The sequence below is a fragment of the Phalacrocorax aristotelis genome, chromosome 1, assembly GCF_949628215.1.
Source record: "Phalacrocorax aristotelis chromosome 1, bGulAri2.1, whole genome shotgun sequence".
In the NCBI taxonomy this organism is placed as follows: Eukaryota; Metazoa; Chordata; class Aves; order Suliformes; family Phalacrocoracidae; genus Phalacrocorax; species Phalacrocorax aristotelis.
In genome coordinates, this window is record NC_134276.1 from 7,341,433 (window position 1) to 7,367,252 (window position 25,820).

At 40.3% G+C, this 25,820-nt stretch overlaps 1 protein-coding gene and 1 long non-coding RNA gene across 2 annotated transcripts in view; both read left to right on the forward strand.

Annotated features, from left to right (window-relative positions):
* Window positions 1-25,820, forward strand: part of DLG2 (discs large MAGUK scaffold protein 2) — a 1,060,076-nt gene that overhangs the window by 41,282 nt on the left and 992,974 nt on the right. The window lies entirely within an intron of this gene.
* LOC142051560 (uncharacterized) lies at window positions 803-24,761 on the forward strand. Its single transcript, XR_012658544.1, has 4 exons — window positions 803-1,952; window positions 7,995-8,257; window positions 8,488-8,617; window positions 24,006-24,761. It is a non-coding gene; the product is annotated as an uncharacterized LOC142051560 (long non-coding RNA).

Consider the following 25,820-nt stretch of genomic DNA (forward strand, 5'->3'; position numbering starts at 1 on the left):
CTTACTGCAAGTATCTAACTAGACATATTTATTATGCCAGTTTGGTTAAATAGTTGTATAAATTAAGCATATGGATACTTGTATAATTTGCATATGCAGCATGTGACTGTATTATGTGAAGTAGGCTTCTAAGAGAAGAATGTCCATAATTCAGCTGAGATACTCCTATTTTGTTAAATTAAGGAGGTCCCTGATTAGGTTCCATAGAAGGGAAATCCCAGTCTGTAAAGGGTCCTGGGGGTGAAGGGGTGCAGTTTTCCTCTATTCAGGAGCACAGAATCTCATTAATACACTTAAAGCTGTCCAGTGTTTTCACGTGCCCTTCCAAAATGCTGAATTTAGCAAAATTTTCGCAAATTTTGGGTGAGCATGGCAAACCATAAAGCAAGCATACTGCCTTTAAATAAGCTTTTTGCTATTAAATATCCTCTTTTTTTATAAATGTGAAGGACTAGTCAGCATTTGTACTGCTGAAGTTGTGCAGGTTTGCAGCTGTAAGTGTTAAATAGGATACTGTGTCAGCTGGGTAGGAGTAAAGCTGCAATGAGACTCCTAAATGACTGGTTTCACCTGTAGCCGGTACTGTAATATCATTAAGCTGGTGGTTGTGCAGTGACTGTTGGAAACTTGCATTTTGCATGCGAGCAAAGCTGTAGAGAAGTCGTCAATATGATCCATAACCCAAATCCTGGCTATTTTATTGTACAACTATTACAACAACTGTAAGTTGGACGTCATGATGTTAAGTTTGCCTTTTTCCACTTCATGCCCAGGCATCTCCTGCAAAGTACAAGCTCCCATCTCCATTTCTATTACTCTCCTCTACCCATTCCTTTAAATATTAGCATTTTAAAGCTATCCATATGTAAATTATTTGCTATTTTATACATATGACAGAAGTTAGTATAATAAGGTTGGTTTTACACCTTGGCAGATACCAAACAGGCTTCAGGTCTTTGCTGTGCTCCATCCCCTGACCTTGCCTCTGTCTGAGCAAGATTTCCAGCCCTGCTTGGCATGACCATACTTGCCTCCTGCTTGCCCCAGTGCTTCCCCCACCACGCACTGTTATGTGCAGTGTAAATCCCAATTTTTCCTCCAATACCTTGAGGAGACAGGGTGAGAGTCTGACCCCACGGAAGGAACCTCCCCTTAAATATTTTGTGACCATATTCAGCAGTGTTACAATGCAGAGAGAGATGCACAGAGCAATTTATGGCTTCAGAATTAATTCCTCATATGAGTTACTACTGACAGGGAAGGTACAAAGAGTACGTGGCTCAAACATGCCTTTTTTGTTTTGGGACTGCAGTGATGGGGCAGTGAAATCCTACCAGGTGGTTCTAGAGGCTCACGTGCTGCTGCAGTGAACAGGAAGTTTTTGAGCTGGACAAAATGCCCGGCTCCCCCATCATCAGCAGGTTCAGATGCATCAGTGCCATTTCTCCTTTTTCCCTTCGTGCACTATTAAGTGCATTCTCTTCACAAGCCAATAACTCCAAGTGTGTGGCAGTGTCTAAAATGAAAAGAAACATTTTCTTTCCTATTGTTTATTGGTCTTTCTATGTACACAATACACTACTGTCCTTAGGGCAAGTAATTATTGCAGCTGATGGAGTTCTTGTGGGGGGGGGTTACTCTCGAGGGGAACATTTCTAGCATATGAATTTATTTTTTCTTGCTTGACAAGGTATGGGAACAGCGAGTAAGACTTGTCACCAGGTGGCACCATTAAACTAAGTTATGTTTCTGCTAAGGTGAATGCAATGAAGTTTATGTTCAAAAGGAATTTAGTAGAAAGGTTGCTCTTTGCACCTTTCTTCAGAGTCTAAGTAAATACACAGCACAAAGAATAGGTCAAATTCCTCTTCTGCTCAGTGGCACATTTCAAATTATTTCATGCATTTGCAGCGTTATAATCTGGAGAAGAATTTTTGCACACTTTGTGTACGGTAAGTAAAATGCACGCCTATAATTCTCCATAAAACGCCTTCCTGCTTATGTATTTTGCAATATGTTGCACATCTGGTGCATCAAAAAGCTGCATTTTCCCTAGTGAAATCCCAGAACAGGACCAGGGAATTCTCATAGGGAAATGTTTGTGTCTAAAGACAGTTTTAACATTTTTAGACTATTTCTGTGAACGCAAACAATACGAAATCAATTTTCCATTGCTTACTAGTGAGTAGCACCGTAGATGTTACACATACCGAGCAGATGATGAGTCCCATCGCCGCTTGCTCTTCAGAAGCGGTGGTGGTGGCCCCTGTCCGTGTCAGGACTGCTGCAGCCTGTATCTGCTTGTGTTGCTTCTCGACACTCGCAGCATGGTGTAGCTGTCCTCTGAAGCAAAGAACAAAACTTTTCACCTAGCAGACATTTAAATAGCTTGATTCAAAAAGGTAGAGTTTCTTTTGATGGGGTTGGATTCCTTTCTAAATGGATTTGGTGAATTTTGTGAGCTTGATCCGAAGATAGTAAACATTATTGCGATTTTCTTTTTTAAACAATGATATTAACCTAGTGACAGGAGTCTAGGGTGACTCTTGGGAAACAGCAAATTCTTGTTCTTCTTTTAATCAGGAATTAAATAAACACAAACCATCAGCTATTCTTTCTCAATGTGCTGGAATGTTTAAAGTGAGCAGTGTTTTAGCTAGCAACCTTTGGCATTCTTTAAAGCATGGCTGTAGGATGCAGCTTGTAGTTCCTCTTAGCTCATAAAAGTAAGCAGGAAAACAGAGATTTATACTTAGGAAGATTATTTAATAAAATTTTTATTAAAGTAAAGCCACAAAATGGATATTGTTCATGTGAACTGTGAATGGTAAGGTCACATTAAAACAATAGGTTGATTATACTAGAACATATGCTCTGGTTTCAGTGATTTCTGGGCATCACTAGGTAGGATTCTATTGTACTAAATTGCAAGTCATGCTGTAATTTAATTCATACATATTTTATGTGTTTTCTTGCCTTTGCTTTTTTCTCTGGTCAGCTGTGAAAGTCAATGATTATGCAGTCTTTGTGTCAGCATCCAGTCCTTCTGTGCACGGTTGAACAGAGGCAGTAGAGTCTCTGTTCTTGGAGACATTAAAAACCTGACTGGACATGGCTCTGAGGAACTTGCTTTAGTTAACCCTGCTAGAGCAGGGAGGTTTCTGTGTCTATCAGAAGAAAGGTCTTGGCAAATAAAACTTCTGAATTTCTCTAATTAAGCCTGCAAAATGCCCTTGTGGCAACTGCAGAATTGTTCTCAGGTAGACTCGTAGCTCATAGTGATAAGAGCAATATTCAGAGCATTTGGAAAGAACAGTTTGCTTGAGATTTGCATTACCGTGCAGTTTTCTACTATTTGCCCATTGCAACACAACAGAGAATGTAAATGCCTATTTATCTTCATCCCCTAACAAAGCAGAAAATGTGCATGATTACCTAGTGAATAGAAAGCAGAAAGCTTCAGCAATACTTTAAGTACCTTAAAAAAAGAAGTGCCATTAAGCATCTTGCAAAAATATTGTCAGTTATAAAGAATCCTCTGTGTACAAACACACCTTTCCAAGTTTCAGTGTGCTGACTCAGTGGACATTTTACCTAGCAGCAATAATAGTGTTACTACAATGCTGGTCTAAGGAAGCAAGTGAGGCAGGGTTTGTAGAGAGAACAAGATCAGGCAAGTAGGGTTTTCTTATACTGAAGAGGAGCCTGGAAGAGTGCCCCTTTAATTCTGATTATATTGGTGTATGTAATAAAGGCAAACTGAACCAGTGAAATTATCAAATGCATCTGTGGTCCAATGTTATATTTTTTCACTTTTTGAAAGATCCAAATAGTTTATCAGGAAACAGGGATATCACTCTTGAGCCGTGATATTGCACTTGTCTATGTTTTTCCAGTTTCTCTCACTTATAAATGGAGACATGGACATGGGAGCAAAAGGGAAATGAATCTGATGTGTGGATAAAACTCTTTATGAAGGATGCTGCCTTCAGTAGAATACTCAGCACCATAAACCCTAAATTCCACAATAACATAAATCCTAAACATAAATCCTAAATTCATTGGTGACATAAAACACATACTTTAACCCAATTCTTTTAACTATTTTCCTGTTTGGTTCTTTATTTATTTATTTATTTATTTTTAGATATTCTCTTTATTTATTTTTCTGTATTTTTTCACGTCTTTTTGTGGTTTAATTTGGTTTGCTTATTTATTTATTTATTTATTTTAATTTCCTGTGGTCAGAAACAGGTCATTGATTTTGTGCAGGGGCTTTGTCTGGATTTCCAGCAAGGACCCGAATGTTTTCTTGGGTGTGATATTGCAGGCAGCTGCCTGTATTTATAACTGAATCTGATCCTGACAGCTTTAAATTATTGCTGTTTGCTTGCCTGCAAGCCTTCACGGAAACTGAAATTCTTACACAAGCCCTGATATGTCAAGAAAACTGTGGGAAAAGCTTGTGAAGAAAGCAATTTATCCATCACTGACAGTCTAGCAGTGCATGACAATCTTTCAAGGGCTGGTCAATAGTGAACTGTGGCAGTGGCAGCTTCATTAGGCATGATTTCAGGTCAAGGTGTTTGTGTGACCCATAGACCTCCTATATGCTTTCTACAAGTATATCTGCATATGTATAGACAACCCATAGACAATTTATATCTCTTCTTCTGTTAAGAGTCTGCATATAGGTTATTATTCATATGTTACTCATCTAAAATGTAGAAGAACTGACAGGTGATTGCTTTAACTGAAATGGAGGAGATCTGATTTAAACTAACCATGACTTTAAATAGGGGGTTTTCAGGATCTGAATTAAATTTTTCATGAGGTTTGTTTTTTTTTTAAGTAAATCTGAAATAACCAAAATTATTTGTAAATGCCATTCATATTTGGCAAACACTGCTGGCTGAAAAAGAATCACAATCATAGACTATCTCGAGTTGGAAGGGTCCCATAAGGATCATCAAGTCCAAATCCCTGCTCCTCACAGGACTACCTAAAGCTAAATCATATGACTAAGAGCATCATCCAGATGCTCCTTGAACTCTGACAGGCTTGGCTCTGTGACCACTAAAAGAAGGAAATTTTACAAAGATTTTTAAAGTAATTGTTTTCTAAATCTGGCATTTCGCTTCCCAATAGAATGCAGCTCAGTAGGGTTTAAAAAATTTACACCCCACCAGCCCAGATATAACAGAAACATCAGTTCTGAAAGCAGAAGTGTTCTTCCATTTTAAGGTCAGATGAAGCCGTGAATTACGCACAAAATAAGTAGTAATCTACTTTCCTAAGAAACCAGAGCTTATGGGTCTATAAGGGTAGGGTATGTGCTGATGTATTTCCCCTCCTCTCCTTCCTATGCCATTCTTAACATTTGATCAATTTCAACCAATTTAGACTAAAAAATTGCAGCCTGGGAGGTCTCCTGAAAGGGTGCTGCCGTTGGCCAGATCTTATAGATGAAGAACTGAAGTTCAGGAGAAGAAGATGCCAAATTTGTTCAGGCACTCAGACATCTGCACACATATCTAGGTCATCCGATGGGATTTTTAAAGGCTTCCACCACTTCTACTTGTATTTTGAAGTCTGGCCTGAGAGGACTAGTCCAAATATTATTAATGGAGTCTAAAGAAAGAAAACCATAGCCGTTGGATTATCCTTCCTTTTAAATTTTATAACCAGCTCTTCTTTGGTCATACCTCTGTGCTGGACCTGCTCCCTGCCATGCTGGTGGGAAATGGGAGAACCGGTCGGCCATTCTGGTTCATGTTGTCAGGTTTTTCCCCTCTCCCTGATGCATCCTTCCAGAGTCATTCCCACCCCAGATATCAGCACCAGTGGGCCCATTCAACTGTGGACATTACATCCCCCAGCAGTACTGCTCAGTGGGTACTTCAGTCCTGCTTCTGGCAAATCCCTTGGGAATTTATGTCTCCTCCCCAAGATGTGTCTGTGTGCTAACCAGGGGAGCTTTTTATGTGCCCTTTTATTTCATATTGTGCACTAGAGAGCACCGTTTTAGAGGGTTGTTTTAATGCTGAAAGAAAGCGGACTCTGAAAAGATTTTGGTTTCTTTTCCAAATTCCTATGGGAAAATATAAAGGCATTTTATATATCACTGAACTAGGCAGTAGCTGACAAATAGTTTCCCATTTGGGAGAATGGAGATCTATGTACCCACTTGCTTTCGATACGTGTTACTGACTGAGCTATGAAGTGAATAGTGCAGGTTTTCCATTGCGCCTGCCTTCTGAAATGTGAATTTTCAGTCATGTCCTTCACTTTAAGTTAATTAATCCAACTTCACTGAATTCAGTCAACTGCTCTACACTTTCTCCAAGCAAGATAAAATGCAACAATGTCTGACTTATGCTTGTTTACAAAATTTTTTATATAGGTGTAAATTATATATTTGCATGTTTCTCTGCTTTGTTTTACCAGCTACACATCAGAGATATCCAAGAACTTTCTGGAAGAACAAACTCCTTAAATTTTCACAGGCTCTGTGACTCTAAACCCTTGTATCATTGGCTTGCTCTGATTTTTAATCGATTAAGATTAAATCAAATTTGAAAAGGATACTGATCATCCAGACGGCTCTGAAAGCATTTTTCCATGGCCATAGCTAAAGGACCTTACAGTATAATGTAAGGAAAGACAGTGGAGCAGAGGCAGGGTCTAAAGAAGATGCACAGAAAGGTGGGCATAGTGGTGTTTGGCCACATTTTCACAAAATCCAAATAAATCTAGGCTTATGAATATGCCAAAGAGCTATGTCTTCCTCATGGAAGTGAATCATTGGTTTTGAGTGTTAAGAAATGAAATTCCAACTCAGACACAGTTGTACACAACTATTTTAGTGCGGTTCCAGACCCTGACTGTGTATTGAGAGGGGACAATGCTAAGTCAGTCTCTGTTCTGCCGGTGGTATTGCTCGTACCTCTGAAAACTGCATCCTGGCCTCCTGCCCAGGAGCTTGTTCGTCAGAAAACTCCTCTGAATTTGATTCTTTCCTGTGCCAACAGATATCCTTTTGACCAAGAAAAATGTTCTGCCATCCTTAAACTGTTAACTTCTGAGATGGAATAGCCAAATCAGTGTGTTTGCATAAGTCCCCTTCTTTACAGCCGGAAGCTGTTTGCTTGCTTCCCCGTCAGGATGACTGCTTCTCACCTGGTCTCCACCCTGTTTGTTTTGTTTTACTTGTAGATCTGCTACAAATTAAAATTTCCTTGAGTTTAGCTCTGAATTACTTGAATATTCAAACCTTTCCAGGTGTAGTTTACAGAGAAGGTCAACACTATAACTGAAAATAAATTAGTCGGGCAGAAGCGCCTGTGCCTCTGTCTCTGCATGGGTGCAGGCGTCGTGCTGGTGTGGGTGGCTGTCGTGCTGCCTGGGTAGGAGCCAGGGCCAGGTAAGCACGTTCAATGGAACAAGTCCCTCTCAATATGGGATTTGTTAGTGTACCCCTAACTATGATCCTGTGCTTGCTGTATAGGTAGCAAGTGAATAATTCTATAGAAGCTTGGTAACAACAATCAGATCTGTACAGCTGTGGATGCTTTCTGTGCATAGTGTTTGTCTGACTGCTTTTTTCCCTCAGACTTCTCTCCCCCTACTACGTCTGTTCCCAAGACATTTTGTTCGGTCAACACAGACCTATGAAATGAGAGGGGAGAAATTTTTCAGTGGTGTTAGTTGGTTCTAACATTCAAACGTGTAATATTCAAAGGAAATACGACACTTAAGCATCTCCCTTTTTAAACAACCTGCCTTTAGCTGAAACACTGGTGATTCTTCATGAAGAAGCCTAGAGGATGAATACAAATAAGGAGAATAGAAAAATCCTGGGAAATAAGAGGCACTTCTTTTCATTCCTGTTGCCTACTTCTGCAAATTGGTTAAATTAGGATCTAAGTAAGCCTAAAAGACAGGAGATCAGAAAGAAAATAAAACACATCCAAAATACACTCTTACATTAACAGAACAATACACTGAAAGGGAAATCCTGAAGATAGTTGCATCTATGCTTTTTGCAAGATGGTGATAAAAAAGCAAAAGAAATCTCTTCATTTTCAAGATAGCCTCGCAAAGAAAGCACCCAGACATGGAACCGTCTCCCACCCTTCACTGCCAGCGGCTGTTGCGTACGATGTCCTTGGATGCCCAAAAGATTAGGCAGTCTAGTCCATCTGGCCCATGTAACAGGGATCCAAGACATTTCTCCATCTACAAACTTAAGCTCACGGTAAGTGCATTCTTTTACTAAGTTGCACAATATTTTCATAATAAACAGTGTTGGAGCCTTTTTTTTTTTTTGTAATTACGCTAACACACAAAGTTGTTAGTTTGTGTCTGCCAGTTGTTATGAATTTGTTAAATGATGGAAAGGCTGTAACACAGTGTAAGAGAGATATATTCATGAAGACTATGTATCATGAAGTGCAAGAATTGATATTCCTTTGTCTTCTTTTTCAGCTCTCTGCAAATGAAGAGGACAAATTGAAATTTATAGTCTGAGAAAATTAATAGGGACATCTGTCTCTTGAGGGGGCAAAATTGTGGACCAGCCCTCTCATGTGGCAATGTGTTACGAGCAACAAAAAAGGTACGATTTAAAATTACTTCATGTTCTCAGTGTGAACAGACAGAACACGTGCCAGTTGGAATTTTACATCCAGAGTTTTTTTTCATAAATTAGACACCAAAAGCAAAAAAACAGATTTAATTTATGTCTTGATGGCCTCAATATATTCACCAATATATTCTCTGGAAGTTTCTTCTGCGGTATTTTTATTCATTTAATGAAATGATAGCCTTTGTATGGCAAGCACATTTTCCTTCTCTCCTGAGGTAAATACACCTCTACTCCCAATTACTAAATCTCAGTTACAATTCATTTAGAGCAGAAAGTCAGAAATTAGATGAAGTTTCAGCATCTTGGTGGTCATTCGGTCAGGGCCAGATTGGGCAAAGAATAAGGGCAAACTTTGACAGCTGGAAAGGCATCTGACTGTGAGCTGCAACATGGGAAAGATCAACTCAAAGACCTGAAACCAAACAAGTATTTTGCACTTGACTGGTGTGAAATTTGTGTTCATGTTTTGGTCTTGTTCCACAGACATTAAATGGGACTTTACATTTGTGGTGGCACATGGTCAAAATAGCTCTTGGCCAGCTGGATACCACATGCCTTTCTTGAATTCAGAGGATTATTACACTGGATCATTAAACTTCTAATTTAACACTCAGTATACCTGAAGAAAGTATTTTCTTCTCTTGGTGCTATGTCCTTTTTGCATTTTTCTTAATGTGAGCTTAATAACTAAGCCTTATCTTCCCCTTAAGAAGAAACAACTACTTTTAATCTAATGGAAAACGTATTCTTGAGAAATCAGTAATTCTGTCATCCTAAACACATTGTCATCAACACTGAAGTTTAAGTTTGATCACACTTGGATTCTGAATTACTGAAGGTATCGACACCAATATGTTTTCTCTAGAGACCAAAGAAGGTGGAATAGTCTTCACTGGGCTTTTCTTGCTGACCTCTTACAAGATGTCTAGTCTTTACGGCCAGGAAACAGCGGTCCATGAGATGTCTGTACCAGCACTTACCCACAGGCTGTTAGTAGGGTACAGCAACTGTTTCTTAAGTTCTTCTATATCCTTCTGAAGTGTAAGGCTGGCATTTTCTGGATGTGTCCCTGTGTAGGCACGTTTATAGCTTTGCTAGTTTCCCAGCTGAATTTCTGCTCAAACTGGGTTGATAGAAGCGGGCATGAAGCATGTACACTTTAGAGCACTCCTCATACTCTTCTTTACCTCTAGATGTAGTAGCCTGTCATTGTGAAGGGACTCCATTACTCTTGGCAGAGGAATTAGCCTGTGCAAGAAAAGGGCCAAATTCTCAGTAATGAAAAAGATGTGTGTGTGGAATGGGAGAGTGACATGAAGATTTCAGGGGCTCAGGTAGGTGTTGCTAGAAAGCCATGGGAGCTTGGGAAGAGTTTGAAAATAGGATTGGGATGTATGGAGATGGAGAAGGTTTGCAGTGCAAAGAGGCTATCGGGACACTCTCACAAAACTCATATAACGCTTTTGTGGTTTAGCTGTGCTCTCTATTGTCTTCTTACATGTCAAAGAGCCTTCCTACTTACCATGTCATTTTACAATCCTTGTTTCTTTCCTATAGCACTAAAGATGTCCCAGTGCCTCAGGTTACATCACTAGGAGAAGAATGCCCTCAGATAAAGTGAAAGTAAACTGGTTACTTAAGACCAAATGGATTATATAGAAGTTAATATTTCTACAAATGAAGTGAACAAGTGAAAAACAGATTTACTCTTCTTACACTCAGATTAAATCAGAAAGGTCTCTGTCTCCCTTTATCTTACAGACTTGCTCTAAATGCTTTCCTGATGCACACCTTCTAAGGAATTCTTTTATCTGTGCATGTCTTACACTTCAGGTTTACATGCATCAAAGGGAACCTATCCCTGGGAGAAAGCATTAGCTTATCAGGGCTGATCTTAGCAAGTCCCTCAAAGGATCTGAATGGCATTAATCTTTACTCTCAACATATGTACTTCTTTTTCCCTCAGACTTATTCAGTATATTTTCAGTCATTTAGCTAAAATGCGGGGTCTTCATGTCTTAGACCAAGTATCATCTCCTGCAATCTACTGGCTATTCAATAGCTCATTGACTTAATGAAGATCACTTTCTCTCTGATTCTTTGTCTCCATCCATGGAACTTTATATTTTATATTTCATTATGTTGTATTTTATATCTGTGTATCATGATACAAAATATGCTTGGTATAAACTTCTAAAAGGTGCAGAGGTATGAAGGTCACTGAGACCAGTTAGGATAGTAATTAAACTGTTTAGATAGAATCATAGGTTTGGGAGAATTAAGCCTTCTTAACTCTATTCTTCTATGTAACAGCAAGAGGTAGGAGTAAGATTGGGAGAGATTCCCAAGGAAATACTGTCAGAGTCTTGCTGAAGGGTACCAAGAAATCAGAGAAGAAAGGGCAGAGGAATCACAGAGTCACAGAATCACAGAATGGCAGGTGTTGGAAGGGACCATGTCCAAGCGGGGTTTGTATGTCTCCAGGGAAGGGACTCCACAGCCTCCCTGGGCAGCCTGTGCCCCTGCTCTGGCACCCGCACAGCAAAGGAGTTTTTTCTTCATATTGAGGTGGAACTTCCTGTGTTCCAACTTGTGCCCATTGCCCCCTGTCCTGTCGTTGGGCACCACTGAAAAGAGTCCAGTCCCATCATCCTGACACCCACCCTCTAGATATTTATAGGTATTGATGAAATCCCCCCTCAGTCTTCTCTTTTCCAGGCTGAACAAACCCAGGTCTCTTGGCCTTTCCTCAAAGGAGATGCTCCAGCCCCCTGACCATCTAGGTAGCTCTCTGCTGGACTTGCTCAAGCAGTTCTGTGTCCTTCTGAAACTAGGGGGCCCAAAACTGGACACAGTACTCCAAATGTGGTCTCAGTGGGGCTGAGTAGAGGGGGAGGGTAACCTCTCTTGATCTGCTGGCCACACTCCTTTTATTGCACCCCAGGACACTGTTGGCCTTCTTGGCCACAAGGGCCCAGTGCTGGCTCATGGTCACCTTGCTGTCCACTAGCACTCCCAGGTCCTTCTCAGTGGAGCCACTTTCCAGTAGTTCAGCCCCCAGCCTGTGCTGGTGCAGGGGGTTGTTCCTCCCCAGGGGCAGGACCTTGCACTTGCTCTTGTCGAATTTCCTGAGGTTCCCCTCGGCCCAGCTCTCCAGCCTGTCCAGGTCTCGCTGGATGGCAGCACAGCCTTCTGGTGTATCAGCCGCTCCTCTCAGCTGGGTATCATCAGCGAACTTGCTGAGGTTACACTCTGTCCCTTCATCCAGGTCACTGATGAATATGTTGAACAGGACTGGACCCAGCACAGACCCCTGGGGAGCACCGCTAGTGACAGGCCTCCATCCAGACTCTGCTCCATTGACCATGACTCTCTCAGTTCTGTTGTTGAGCCAGTTCTGTGTCCTCCTCACTGTCCACTCATCCAACCCACACTTCCCTATTTGGCCTGTGAGGATGCTATGGGAGACAGTGTCAAATGCCTTACTGAAGTCAAGATAGACAACACCCACTGCTCTCCCTTCATCGACCCAGCCAGTCATGCCATCGTAGAAGGCTATCAGGTTGGTCAAGCATGATCTCCCGTTGGTGAATCCATGTTGACTGTTTCTGATAACCTTCTTATCCTGTACATGCCTGGAGATGACCTCCAGGATGAACTGCTCCATCACCTTTCTGGGGATGGAGGTGAGGCTGACTGGCCTATAGTTTCCCAGGTCCTCCTTCTTTCCCTTTTGAAGATTGGAGTGACAGGAAGAACTCAAAGAAGGCAGCAGGGCAAAAAGTTAAAGGAGATCGCCTGAGGAAACTGATTTAAAAATCAGCTCACTGAGAAGGGGAAGAAAACATGCCCAAAAAAGAAGAAAGGTGAAAAGGAGAAAAGCATAGAAAGTGAAGGAGAGAAATGTCATAAGGTTAAACCTTTGAAGCGGAATGTCCAGGAGAAGTAAAGGACATGCATAAGTGAAAGGAGGACATGAGAATTATTGTACATAGCATCTCAATTTAGATGATTTATATTTTTCAGATTTTTCTCATTTTTATCTGAAAGGGGGTAGAACTTTGCAAAGTAAAAATTGAAAGTGAAGAGATACTCTGTGTATGCATGTGTACATGGTCTAACTGCCTTTGGACGGAGCGGAATAATGATGGTTAGTGAAAGAGAAGGGTATTGTCCTGCCACAACGTGAGTTTTACTGATGACTGATGGATTTTGAAGTCATCATGGCAGGATAAGCTTCATTTTTCCAGATTTTGGAGGTCCACATTTCCCTCCTCTGAGGTGGTTGTCTAAGGGTCCTTTTGTTACTGGTGGAAAGAAATAACCTCTTAAGGTGTGAATCATCCAATCTCCTCCATCCTCTCAGGATGAGATGAATCCTGTTGCAGAAGAGTCTATTTCTCTCCATTGTGTAAAAATCTTATCTAGACCGCCAACTCAAACGTAGGCCACTTTACTACACAAGTCTTTTCTTGCAGTGAGATGAGTCCCATTTGAAAAGTGTACCATTAATACTTATTGTTTTACCATGTATACAATAATATTCACATTTTTCATTATAATTTTTCCATGGTGACAGTGTAGAAAGGAAATACTGTATTCTCCGCCCCTGGGACACTCTTCTTGACTTCCCTCCTGCCTTTCTTTTAGTATGGGAGATGCATTAGGGATTCCATTCTTGCAGCTTGGCTCAATGTAAAGGAGAACCAGTGCAGGAAAACTTCTGAAGACACCTAGGACAGTACTGTATGATTCCCTTGGCACTTCATAGCGCCCCAGGAGATTTTAGCTATGCCCATTTGTCTGACTGCGGCTGCTGCCAATACCAGTGGTGCAAGGCCTGGGTTCAGGATGACTGCTTCTTTCTCAGTGAAAACATTTATTAAAAAATACACAAATACTATGATGGCTCAAGTTATCTTGGGGGTCTCTATAGCTTCGTATGTTTGGCTGATAACCTGCTTCAGATATTGCCAGAAAATGGCTGAGCTTCAGAAATGCCAGTTTTCTTCCCCAAAGAGTGTGAATAGGAACTGTCTCCTGGGAACACCATCTGACCTCCTGAGGAGGTCTTTGGGGCCTCCACTGCAGCTCCTACTTGACTGGGCTGCTCGATGTCTAGGAGCTTTGAACAAATATTGAAGATCAAAGACAAAATAAAAAAGGAGTAGGGGTACAGGTTTCCCCCTCAAACAGTAGGATAGACAAGGATATAAACAAGACCATATTTTTTACCTTATTATTTTGGCTACAAATCCTTACATCCGGCCCTTCAGAGAAAAATGCCTCGTAGGCACAAGATAAGTGAAAGCCAAAGCTCTGCATTTGCTTTTGACAGAGCTCTGTATGTAAATCATTCCGGCTTACACTTCTGCTTGCTTTTAATGCATCGTTCAGAGTTGTTACTTTTTGTGGTAGGAAAAATGCATTTGGAAGGTACACTGAATTTTCCCCAGCATAACACAGGTTATTTGCAAATGCAGAAAGAAATTGAATATTGCTTCCTCCCAAGACTTCCTGAAGTCAGCGTTATCATTTGTCATAATCCGTATTGAGTAGATGAAACATTCACAGTCATGATAATGAACCAAGCTATCCCCCTCTCCTCCGTTAATATTAGTTCATATCATACAGAATTGGATGGCTGCAGTAAGTTTGTAGATTCTTGCTTACACCTGGCCTTGAGGACTCTGCCACAAACCTTCAGGATGGCAAATTGTTGAAATGCATGCCTCATTTTCCCTAATTGCAAAATAGAGACCGCAAAACCTGCCTACCACAGGCAGTGTTGTGGCAGTTGACTGTAAGTCAACTTTTTATCCCTAGAGACATTTTTTAAGATATATTTGCAGCTGCAAGAAGATTACTTTTTGGAGAAACTCCTGTCTGAGGAGAGTCAGTGATAGTCTATGCTGCAGGAACTGTGAGGAGGGGGTATGAGGATAGATATAAATTATAAGTGGAGCCCTGAACTAAGAACTCAGAACGGTATCTCAGCCTGAGGTGATAAAAAACACCATGAAGAGTAAAAAATGTCTCATTTCAGAAGTGCTAACAATTTTTTTTCATATTCATAAGGTCAAAGTAAAATGCTTTGTGTAAAAATTTGAAAACATATTTTATTTTATTTTATTTGAGATGTTTTATTTAAAAGCACGGAAAGGATCAAACAGTTTGACCTGTAGCATTCAGTATATCATTCAGGGCAGGTAAGGGAAGGGAAAGCAGTCAGGATTCTTGACAAGTTTGTGTGCTGTAACGCAACTGGAAATGAAACAAAGTTAAAAATTTGAAAAAACAGAGAAGAAAAAAATCTAAAAGGTATCTAATTCAAGTTTGAATCATATGGCAAAATTTCAAAGACTTTTTCAGTAAAACAGGCACATTTTCACAATTGTTTTCTTTTTTTGTTTGAATCTCGCCATTTTGATCGATTCCAGTAAAAACTGCACTTCCTCACAGCTCTCAAAGTAGTTGTTAGCATTGATAGGTGGGTTTTGGGGATTTTGGTCTGATCTTGGTTTTTCTCTGAGATAAATCACAGTTAAACATGATGTTTGGACATCTGGAGGGAAGAAGAATTGCAGACAAATTCCTCAGTATTGCCAGTGAACAGAGCAGTACTCCTTGGGCTCCCTGCCCCATCCCAGATCCGTCCCTTCCTCCCATGTTTTTGTGACTGTACTGATAACTCGCTTTGACCGTGAGCTCCCACTAACCTTACACCTTGGAATCTCTGCTGACTTCTCATGGACAAGACCTTATTCAACTCTATTCACCTCTTTGCCCTTAAGTCCTTGAGATATGTGGCGTACTTACAGTCGGGCAGTCCCCTGGCTGCCTGTCCCTGCTCTCTGTAAGGGGTCACAATGAACTTCAGTTAAGACTAGCCTCGATGGTTTTGGAGTCATCACTTGATGTGGGTGGGATGGCTCATCCGTCCTGGCATTCATGAAACTACTCTCGAAGTCAGTTCCTACATGTTGGTATAAATATAGCTGTCAGGTTTTGCCTCAGGGCCTATGCTTTTCTGTGCATACGTAGGCTATGGATATTTTTTTTTTCAGTGCGAGTGTCTTTGAGCTGATATTTTCACTCTCTGGTTGTAGCTGGAAATAGTGGAACAAATTCTTTTCCCCACTTATGGCGATACAAACATGGAGTAACTTCCCTGACTACAGAAATACTTGTCATAAATAACACTGCAGCCTGCACTTGCATCAGTTCGTGCCGATGTGACCCACTCCGGTGGTATGCACTGCGCTCTGCTCACCAAATATTCATCCTCTCGCAGCATCAGGGCTTTGCTAACTCCTTTTTCTTTTGCACGCATGCTTGTGTGTGTGTGTCGCTGAATGCTCCAGATGGGTGTAACCTTGACAATTTTGGTCATTTAGAGGACATTGAAAATCTGAAAATGCTTTAGTTATCTTAGAACACTTTCTGATTCGAGATATTCCACTCACATACGCATGCCCCACAGAGACACAAAGCTCTTTTCAAACCAGTTACTATACTTTTGCTCTGCTATTGAATTTTGCTTTCTGTGATTGTTTTTACTTCCCTTCAGCAATCCCCTATCTTCCGTGACCCTATTAGTCTTATACTTAAAATTCTGAATGTATCCCTCTGTACATTGTAAGTCAAAGCTATACGAGTAGTAAAGTGGCTATGCTCTCACTCTTCAAATGTCCTTCAGTAATATATTGTGCCTGCGTTCTCCCTGTGCCGCTCAGTGCATTCACAACAGACTGAAGCAAAATACAATGAAACCTGTGCCAGCATCTTCCTTGAGAGATCTTGAAACTCAGTGATAAAATTTTTATGTGGGAAGATTTATCTGTTTTGTTTATTCTAAAAGCAATTAAGAACACTATTAGCCACTGTTTAAGATGTCAGCATTTCCCATAACTACCACACAATAGTGCCTTGTGTGGCCACAGTTTTCCTTTGTATTCAATAATTAAAGTGTTAGTTGAAGAAAGATGGTACTATTTGGCATATGTTGACTTTTGAACACTTCCTACTTTATCTGTCCTGAGACATAGCTGTTTGCCAGCTGATCATCACTGCCTACCAGCGCCTGTCTTCAGATTGCATTAGACAGATTTGTGCTTCTGTACCATGTCAGGGGGAGTGTTTTTCATGTCACACCCTTGTCAGAGCATATGGCTTTGACCCTGAACCTGTTAAACTGGAGATGCTATGTTGAGTCAACAGTTTTCAAAGTTGAAATCAGGTTAACCAAACACAAGTTCAGTGACAAAGATTTTTAGCAGTGTCATTTACATCTGGGACCGATGCTTTTCCTTTCTGATTCAGTCTTTCTTGAATGCTAACAATTCTCTAGCTAGTAGTAGACACATTGCTAGTAGTGGGCACATCCCATTGCTTCTTGAAGCTTTCTGTAATTATACATTATTTTTATGCCTACTGAAAGACCCTGTTTTACATCAGATTTATAGAAGTAATCTTTTCTAGCCCCAACATGTTGAATGTCCCCAGAAAGGGTCAGCAAAGATGGTTGCACTACAGGGAAGAGACTGTCTGCTTATGAAACTCGGCTTTGGAATGAGCTAACAGTAACAATGAGGCTTAATCAAGTTTAGAAGTTGGCATAAGACCACTAGTTTGCCCTTCTGGAAGACCTTAGAAAGCAGGGGATAAAAATCTCAGATTAAATATGCTGGAAGAGCTTCAGTTATGTGGGTGAGGCGCAGAGCTGAATCCTTTATGAAGTTCACTCCGGGCCAAACAAATGGATCAGCTTTTCTGTTCTACATCTCATCTGAAAAGTGTCATCTCTGATTGCAATGTGCTCCCTCAAGCAGCTGTTCGCTACTTAATCTTACAGAAATCATCTCACCCCTCCGAGAGCATCTGGAAGCAATGATAGTGTGACTTTGTTCAACCTAGTTCAGACTGGATTCCAGAAAGGATCCCTAAACAAGACAGAGCAGCTACAAACTTGGTCAGTTATTAACTAACCTACCTTGTACTTCACACACATCTGAGAAACAAACTAGGGACAGGTCTGTGTATTTGCTGATACTTTGTTCTTCCATTCTTTGTTGTGATGAAGAACTTTGGCATAAAATAGGAGTTTTAGGCCAGGTGCACAAAAATACATATGTCTCTAGATGCCACTAATTTCAGCTTAACCTTGTGGACAGAAGACTTGACATCTTACATATTTACAGCTTCCAGGTGTTTTGGTCTTATAAAACATCATGGTGGTGTATATTCTGCTCATAGCAACCTCATGGGGCCTCAGTGCAGAATGACAAAGGTGTTTGGGCACTTGTATCTGCAGGAGGATCTATAAAATACCTTTGTACATGCTGACTTTTGGTGGAAGTTGAATTCTTGAGGTTTACGTATGCTTTGGTAAATCCCACTAGCCATGTCACTTGCTTATTTATGTGCCTTTAAAAATCTGGCACAAGGATTGCTGCTGTAGCAAGGGTCATAAATCTCTATGTACAGATATTTCCACACATGTATATATAATAGTAAATACCACTGAGTCCTCCACTTTGTTGAAAACGGATATCAGACCCTGTTCAGCCTCGTGACTTAGGTCATCACTTACATCAGTACAAAGCAGGCCAGCTTTTATTCATTCATAGCTGTGATTTGGCTTCTTAAAAACACTAACATAGAAAATCAACTCTAAATTCAATTTAATCAGCCAGTCAAGATACCTTTATGGCTGCTTTGAGTTTTTGGAAGTGCAAAAGAGCTGGAGCATTATCTGTTCTAATCATGTGAGTATAATGTAGGTGAAAAATGCTACTTCTAGGACAAGTAGATGAGAATTTTGATATAATAGTGTCTTTCACTCACTGCACAGGTACTGTAGCACTGGACAACCAGTCAGTGGTCCAAGTGGTGAGCAGATAGTGACAGCATAATTCTATTTGACTAGAAGTGATGCGACCAGTCAAAAGAGTTTCCTAACCAAAGTAGGCACTCTTTAAAGCCTTCTAGTAGAGCTGTTGGAATGATGGTCCTGGGCAAACTTATCCTGTGGTTTCATCCACTGTACTCTTTTTCTAAATTTCCTGGCTGTGGAGGATCAGTTTTGTGAAGGAAACATTCAGCCAGGTTCTGTTTAGTCTTTTCCTCTGCAACTGCAATGCTGTTAGCAACTATGGCAAACATTTCCTCTCCTGGATTTTCATTGTTGTCAAATACTTGCAGAATTACATTTGGGTATGCATTAAGTTACTTTCAATAGTGTTTATGCAGCGTTACATATCATTATGTAAAGACTCATCCCCATATTCTTAATCACTGTGCTGAACTTTATTCTGAGCGTTATTATTACATGAGTATTGTTGCCTTTTTTTTTCTAGTTGACTAAGTTTTATCTTAAGTTTCAAAGTCGTGTTGAGCCTGTCCTGTCCACAACTCACTAAAACAATACAACTGTTCGCATTGCTATGAGACCTGCACCACACTGCGCTTTTAGAGTTATTATTTCAGCAGCATGAGGGACTCCTGTGCATGCATGCATATATGTGTGTGTGCTTTGTGTTTCTGTGTCACCCAATAGTCCTGTCCCATTGCTTAAGTCTTAAGCCTGAGCATCAGGCTTAAATTGAAATGAATTATGTTAGGCTTTATTATTTTTCTGGGTTGGTTTTATTTATTTTTTAATGAAAATAAACCTGATTAAATGTTATCTCATCTAAGATTCAGCTTTTGCCATCAGATGCTCAAGCAGAACACCCAATAAGACTAAGCAGAGTTGTGTGCATGTGCTTCAGGCGCAGAAACCCCATTTTGTCCTTTTATTCTCGCTCACTGTCTGGTAGCCACTCTTCATTTGGTAACTTCTAAAAATGTAATTAAGGTACAAGTGACTTATCTATGCCCTAGGAACATCTGGGTTCATTCATCTAGCTATACTATTTTCATATACTTTTGTATAGAGCTTCTGAATCTAGTGTTAGATCAACCAGTAATTCTTTGGTCAAAATCTATTGGTAAATTTTACATGGTCGTTGCAAGTCTTTCTAATTATTCTGTGCATTTTCTCTGCTTAAATGCCAAGTTTAAAATAAGCCCGCTGCCTTCCTTTCCTTCCCTCTGCTTGGAAATTTGGCTCAGAAAAGCGGCACCCGTCAAGAGATTGAGCTGGAGGTGAAGTGCCAAGAACTTGCAAAGTCTGCGCTTGGCACAGCTGAGTGCTCGTGGTGTGCAGTCATGAGCAGGGCCCTTCTTCTCCACGCTGAACTTTAAAGGAGCCTGAGGCTGGACTGGAAATTTGCAGATACGGTTTTGTCCTTTTACTTAATTGCATCCGTGTTTTGAAGCCTGTAGTGAATATTGGCTTGAATGGCAGCAATAATCAAAGAGCTGAAAACCTCTCATTTATGTCTGCGTCTACAAAGCTGCACCTGCAAAGGCATCTATACAGTATATTTTGCAGTTTCCAGCACCACATGAAGGAAAAAATTCACTTTTAAAAATAATCTTTAAAAGATGTTTCTCTTATGTAAATTTGGGGTACAAAGAAGCATCTATTTAATAGACATATTGTGAAGATTAAGTAGTTAAATATTTAAAGATATTTGAAAGTATCTGTAATTATGTTCAGTGAGTGCAGCTTAAATACTCAAAGTAGTTGTGTGTTACCTCCTTACAAAACCACCTTCACTGCTCCCACTGTATTTTAGAGATAACACATTACTAGTTTTGACCAGGAGGAATCCCAGTTTTCCTTCTATTATTAATGGCCTATGAAGAATAACTGATGTTAAATATCTCTGTTAGCTCCTGTTTATTACAGTTACCAATTTGGCAGTGATTAATAAAAGATATTTTACTTTAATTAATAATATATTGCTATAAATTAATTTTTCCACTCCTTCCAGCTCTGCATTATTCTTCACTATTGCTCCTTTGTTAAGATAAATTGTCTGCCTGGACTGTCTAGAGCAATGGTTGTCAGTGCTCACATGGGTCAGATGGTGTTGGTGTGCTCTCCAGAGGTATATTTGCAGTTTCAGCCTCTTTACAAGCCAGAGATTTCAAGCTTTATGTTTTCTCCTTTTCTGTCTCACTCTTGCAACTTTTAAACTTTTATTTCTTCCTGTCTCAAAGCAGACTGGAAACGTGCATTTTTGTGCCTTGGTCTCTCAGACCAGCTAACTAATGTGTGCCCTCTCGTGTCCCTTTTTCTCGTTGCTTCTTAACAAGTTGCATTAGCAGTTCAGTATGAACAGTTCAGCTATGAGATTATCTTGCAATAGTTTGCACCACGTATCTAAGCATAACTTTCAATGTTTCTCGTCATCCAGGCAATGCACACATAAAGCCTTGCGGTTATTTCCTTCCTATAGTGTCATTTGCTTCTTCTTTCTTTTTATGTTTTCTGATAGAAATTGCACACTCTACTCTGCCTTTAGGTCTTTGTTTTAAAATCTACCTTCTAGGTGTTTGTCTTCTACATCCGTTCAATAAAAACTGTTAATTTTGGGTCTTCTTTCCTCCTCCCTCCATACAAAATCAGAAATTTTTTTTCAGGAATTCAAATGCAACTCTGTAAGAGGCAGTGGTACATCCCACTTAGATGACATCCGATTCACTTAGAAAAGACTACATGTGAAATTGTAATTTTCATAGAATTAGAAGAACCTGCTCCAGGAAACATTGTTCTTTCATTTTGTCACCGATTATTTGCTTATTGGTCTGACATCTTGCTACAGTTCTTGAAGACTCCCTGGAACTGTAATAGGGGTTACAAGTCTGCCAAATATAAGTCTTCCTATTGCACTGAAGAGAAGAGAAAAACTAAGATATGCTCCTTCAGGGATGTTTGGCAAAACTTTCATAGGTACCCTTTAAAAAGTCATGGTCTCATGACCACTATTCAAAGACACTGCCATATGGTGGCTTTCCAGTGACTGATTTGTAATTTTTAATGGTTTAATGACCACACCACTGAATCAAAACTGGCAATAATGGGGCCAATGCAGGCAGAGAAACCAAAGATTAAATTGTCTTATAAAGTGAGTTACTGTGCAAAATCTTTTTCTCTTAATCAATGCTAACAGACATCAGTAAGGCAGGACATGGAAACTTAATCCACTTGCTGTCTGATATACTCTGTGGCAAAACAAGATTAATATTACAATTTGTTCTGGATTCTTAGAGTACTGAGAAAGTACATTTGTATCAGGGGACGAGAGCAGTGGGGTAATGAGAAACACAGACACGTGAGCAAACACGGTAGAGCGTTTTAGGCACCCTACTACTATGGGAAAGAGCGGCAGAAAAGGATTCTTGAAAAAAAACCCCACCCTTCTATTACTTGCCAGTGCTTGATTTTAGGTGGAGCTGTTGCTCGGGGAAGACTTGTTATTCAGTGTAATGTGGATAGAAAAACATCTTGCTTTGTTTCACTGGTTTGATTAGCTTTTAAACCTTGAATTCAGTTCTTAGGATTCTTAGTAGAATGATAAACTCTTAGGGGGAAAAAGCTTCCTTTTAACACACAGTCTTACAGTTGTTAAACTTTCCTCTGTAATGCACTGTGGCGTTAATTTGGCTCTTCAGACATTTTGCTTCTGGTGCTTGCTTAGGCTGTTTGGTGGGAGTATATATGGTCAATGTAGTGTCTGAGCATACTCAATGCTAAATAACTTGTCAGTAACAGAGTGTTAATGATGTATTGTAAAACTCCTTTTGATGTTAATTTGGCCAAGGTTCCTTCAGAAATCCCACAGGAGCAGCATGGCTGTTACAGCATTGTGGGAAGCTCTGCTCTGAACTTGTTCTGGAGAAAGCCAGTTGTGTTTGGTGTGTGTGTGTGACTGTAGTTCTAGAGGAAAGTGTTATTGGACAGGCTGGTTCGACAGTTTTTCCACAAGGCAGCCATGCTGATGCCACCCAATTTTCTCCTCCTTTTATCGGGCTCTCAAAGCGAGTGTTGAGTTTGCAAGATGGGATGGCTACAAGCATGTGAAACGACATTGCACAGGAGCTTTCATTAGTCTTAGATCAAATACGCTTACTCTTAGAGCTGCTTAAACTCTTACAAGCTCAGAGAGGCAGAACATACTGCCTCCTCCATCAATGGACTTGCCTTCCTTAGAGCAGAAGCACCCCTTTTCCGTGGCATGCATGGGTGCCATGCAGACACCTCTACCCCGTGACTTGTAAAGCCAAACTCCACTTTAGGAGGCAGAGAAAAGGTGTGGTTGCAAGCCCTCTCCACCATTAAAGGGGGTGCAGGTAGAATGGGAAGAAGCAATGGCTGCAGTCCTTTTCTCTCAAAGCCTTGCAGGAGCTTCCCAGCGCTCAGCCCCATTCCTGAGGTTGCACACTTGCCAAATGACCTGGTGCTTTAGTGTGGCAATGGGCTTAGCAGCTGCTGTCTGAACTTTGCTCTTCACTTGAGGACAAGAAATGAATAATCTAAATGGAAAGAACTTTCAGCAGCAACAACAAAAAACAAGGGTATTGTCTCTGTTCTGCTGGTGCCATTGATTTCAAACCCTACCGGTTAGAGGAGAATATGCAGAAAAATGCATGTTGCTTTCCAAATGATTGCTAAGGGTCTTACAAGGAGAGAGAAGGACGTGTTTCTCATCAAAGCCGTTTTAAAATGGCAAAACTCTTCCTTTACTAACTTATAAGCATTAGTCATCTATTTAAATACAAAACCGTTTCCCTCAGTCTATTTTAATTGAGTAGTTTTGGATGTGGATGGTATGGAGGGATGAACAGCTGGGTCAATAACCTCTAAAGTCATCTTGGAGTAAACTTAGGCTTTTATTCAGTCAGTTTTCAGAAAAGGACTATTATGTTATAATTTCTCGCTCTCATGTGCTTCACTGCCAAAGTTTTGTTCCAAACAGGGAGGTGTCACAGTACTACATGATTTTTTTTAATTTTTATTTTTTCCAGCTGCTGTCTTCTCAAGTTCGTGTAGAGGAAAACTTTACCTAGTGTGACTTGTTGGGAAGGTGGGATGATTGAACCTGGCTGTGGTGTTTCCAACCCAGCTCAAAGAAAGTAGCAGAGGAAATTTAATTAGGAAGCAAATATTCTTTGGTTGCATAAGACAAGTCAACCGTTTAAAAAGGGAATGATTCCTCTGGGGACTCTTAAGCACTCTTAAATCCTGCTGGAGCTAGTAGGACATAGAGGGTCACAATAGCACTGGGCAAGATCATCTCAGCACATTGTGAGGTTTAGTTGCCACTAAAAAGTGTTCATGGGCTTGATGTGGTCTCCTATTTAGCATGTTTCTAATATGTTGAATTCCTACCAAATGCTTTTAATTTACATAAATACAACATTATGCTTAATTATGAATGTACTTATCATATTCCTTCTTTGACAGGTTCTTCTACTCTGGTATTTTTCACAGTTCAGCTTCAGTCGTCAGCCTGCACTGTAGGACCATTATTGACCACACCAGTTTGCTGCTCCACTTGCACCATGGCACTTTTCAACATCCAGGAGAACTCAATCCTTCTGCTATAAAGAAAGTGGACAGGAAAACCAGCATGTGTCCCTGAATTACTTCCATTTGAGGAAAAAGCTGTGTACTCTTGGATAAGGCCTAGAAACATAATTTAAAAACATCAGCAGCAGAATAAAAAAAAACATGCTGAAATGGGGGAAAGGCATGCTTCTTGAACATTAGTCATTTGAATCATTTGACATGATGCAGTTGACATGTGACAGAGTAGCAAATGGACATTCTTCAAGAGGTCAGCTCCAACTTCCCTAAGTCATCACTATTCTCTTAGTAGGCCATATTTTTTTAGAGAATTGCTCAGTGTGTGTATGAGCTTCCCCAGTCCTAAATTCTTATAAGCTGCATATTTCTTCTGGAGTGAAAACTGGAGACAGTGTAGCCCAGGAGTTGCAGTGAAGGCATTGAAGCAACATTCCTCACTTTTAGGGGACCGGTGTGGTGGCATGCAGGAATCTAATGTTCCATGAAATTTATGATTTTCCACTTTACTGAAGAAATAATTCTGTTTGTAGGTTTATGAAATTGCAGTCTTGAATGCACAGTACTGCAAATCACAAATCATTTTATCTATTGGCTGTTCTGTCTTAAATAAAGAAATATTACATATTGTTAATACCCTGATCTCCAAGAGTTTGTGAAAAAAATAATGATTTTGGGGTGAAAATGTAATTTAAGTATGTTGAACATTTATTATTAAAATTTATTTGTTTAAAAAAGCAGTGTGTCAGGTTTTGTGAATAAATTATTTTCTGACAGACACCAGAGAAAGAACTGCTATGGTGTTTCTTTTGAAAGAGGAATGCCTTTAGTCACAAGCCTAAGGAAGTGACTTGCACAGTAGATGGATGGATGCTTTGAGCTTGTTTGCGCAAATCTAACTTCTTCCAAGTGAAATGTCCCATCTGAAATGTAGAGGATTCTGTATATAACTATTACACATGTGTCTACATGCTCACGCTGACAGAAAAACTGGCCTGCTGTTATCTTTGTGCCCACAGCATATCTCTGAAACTTTCATCCTTTGTTGTTCCTGGCCTTGTGGTGGCTGGAGCAGGAGCCTGTAAGCCCTAGGGTTCAGTTCTCAGAGCTCCTCCTGACTTATTTTGAGGGCTTGTAACTGCTGTGTGCTATTTTCCAGTCTGCCATAAGAGGTGGATAGCATCTATCTTATTAGTACACTGTGGGATTTCATGCAGTCCTGTTTGTGGCCTGCTTTGAGATTTTTCTGCTGAAGATGGTAGTACTATGTCTTCCAAATCCCAATTTACCTGTGCTGCAAAGTAAGTAGGAGCTTCTTGAGATTACAGTTACTTCCCTAAAATGGCTATTTATCTCCTGATTGAGATGTAGTGATTCATTTACTGATAGCCAGAGGTTTTCATGAGGGGGTTGTCTTAATAGCCTACAGGTCTAGAAGAATAATTTTTGCATCTTTGCCAGCCAGCGATACAGTATATGTATTCCATGTATTTCTGTTCAGGTTTTCACAGGGGAATTCAAAGCTTAGAAATGAAACTTTATTTTCACTCAGATCTGAGAGAAAGACCTGTCACAAGCTGCTGCACTTGGTGACGTAGGCTGTTCTCCTTTGCCTAGAGAAAGGGAGCTTTTTGGTTTCACCTTGTGTCATAGCAACTGTTTTCTTTATCACAATAAAGGAGGGACAGCATTTAG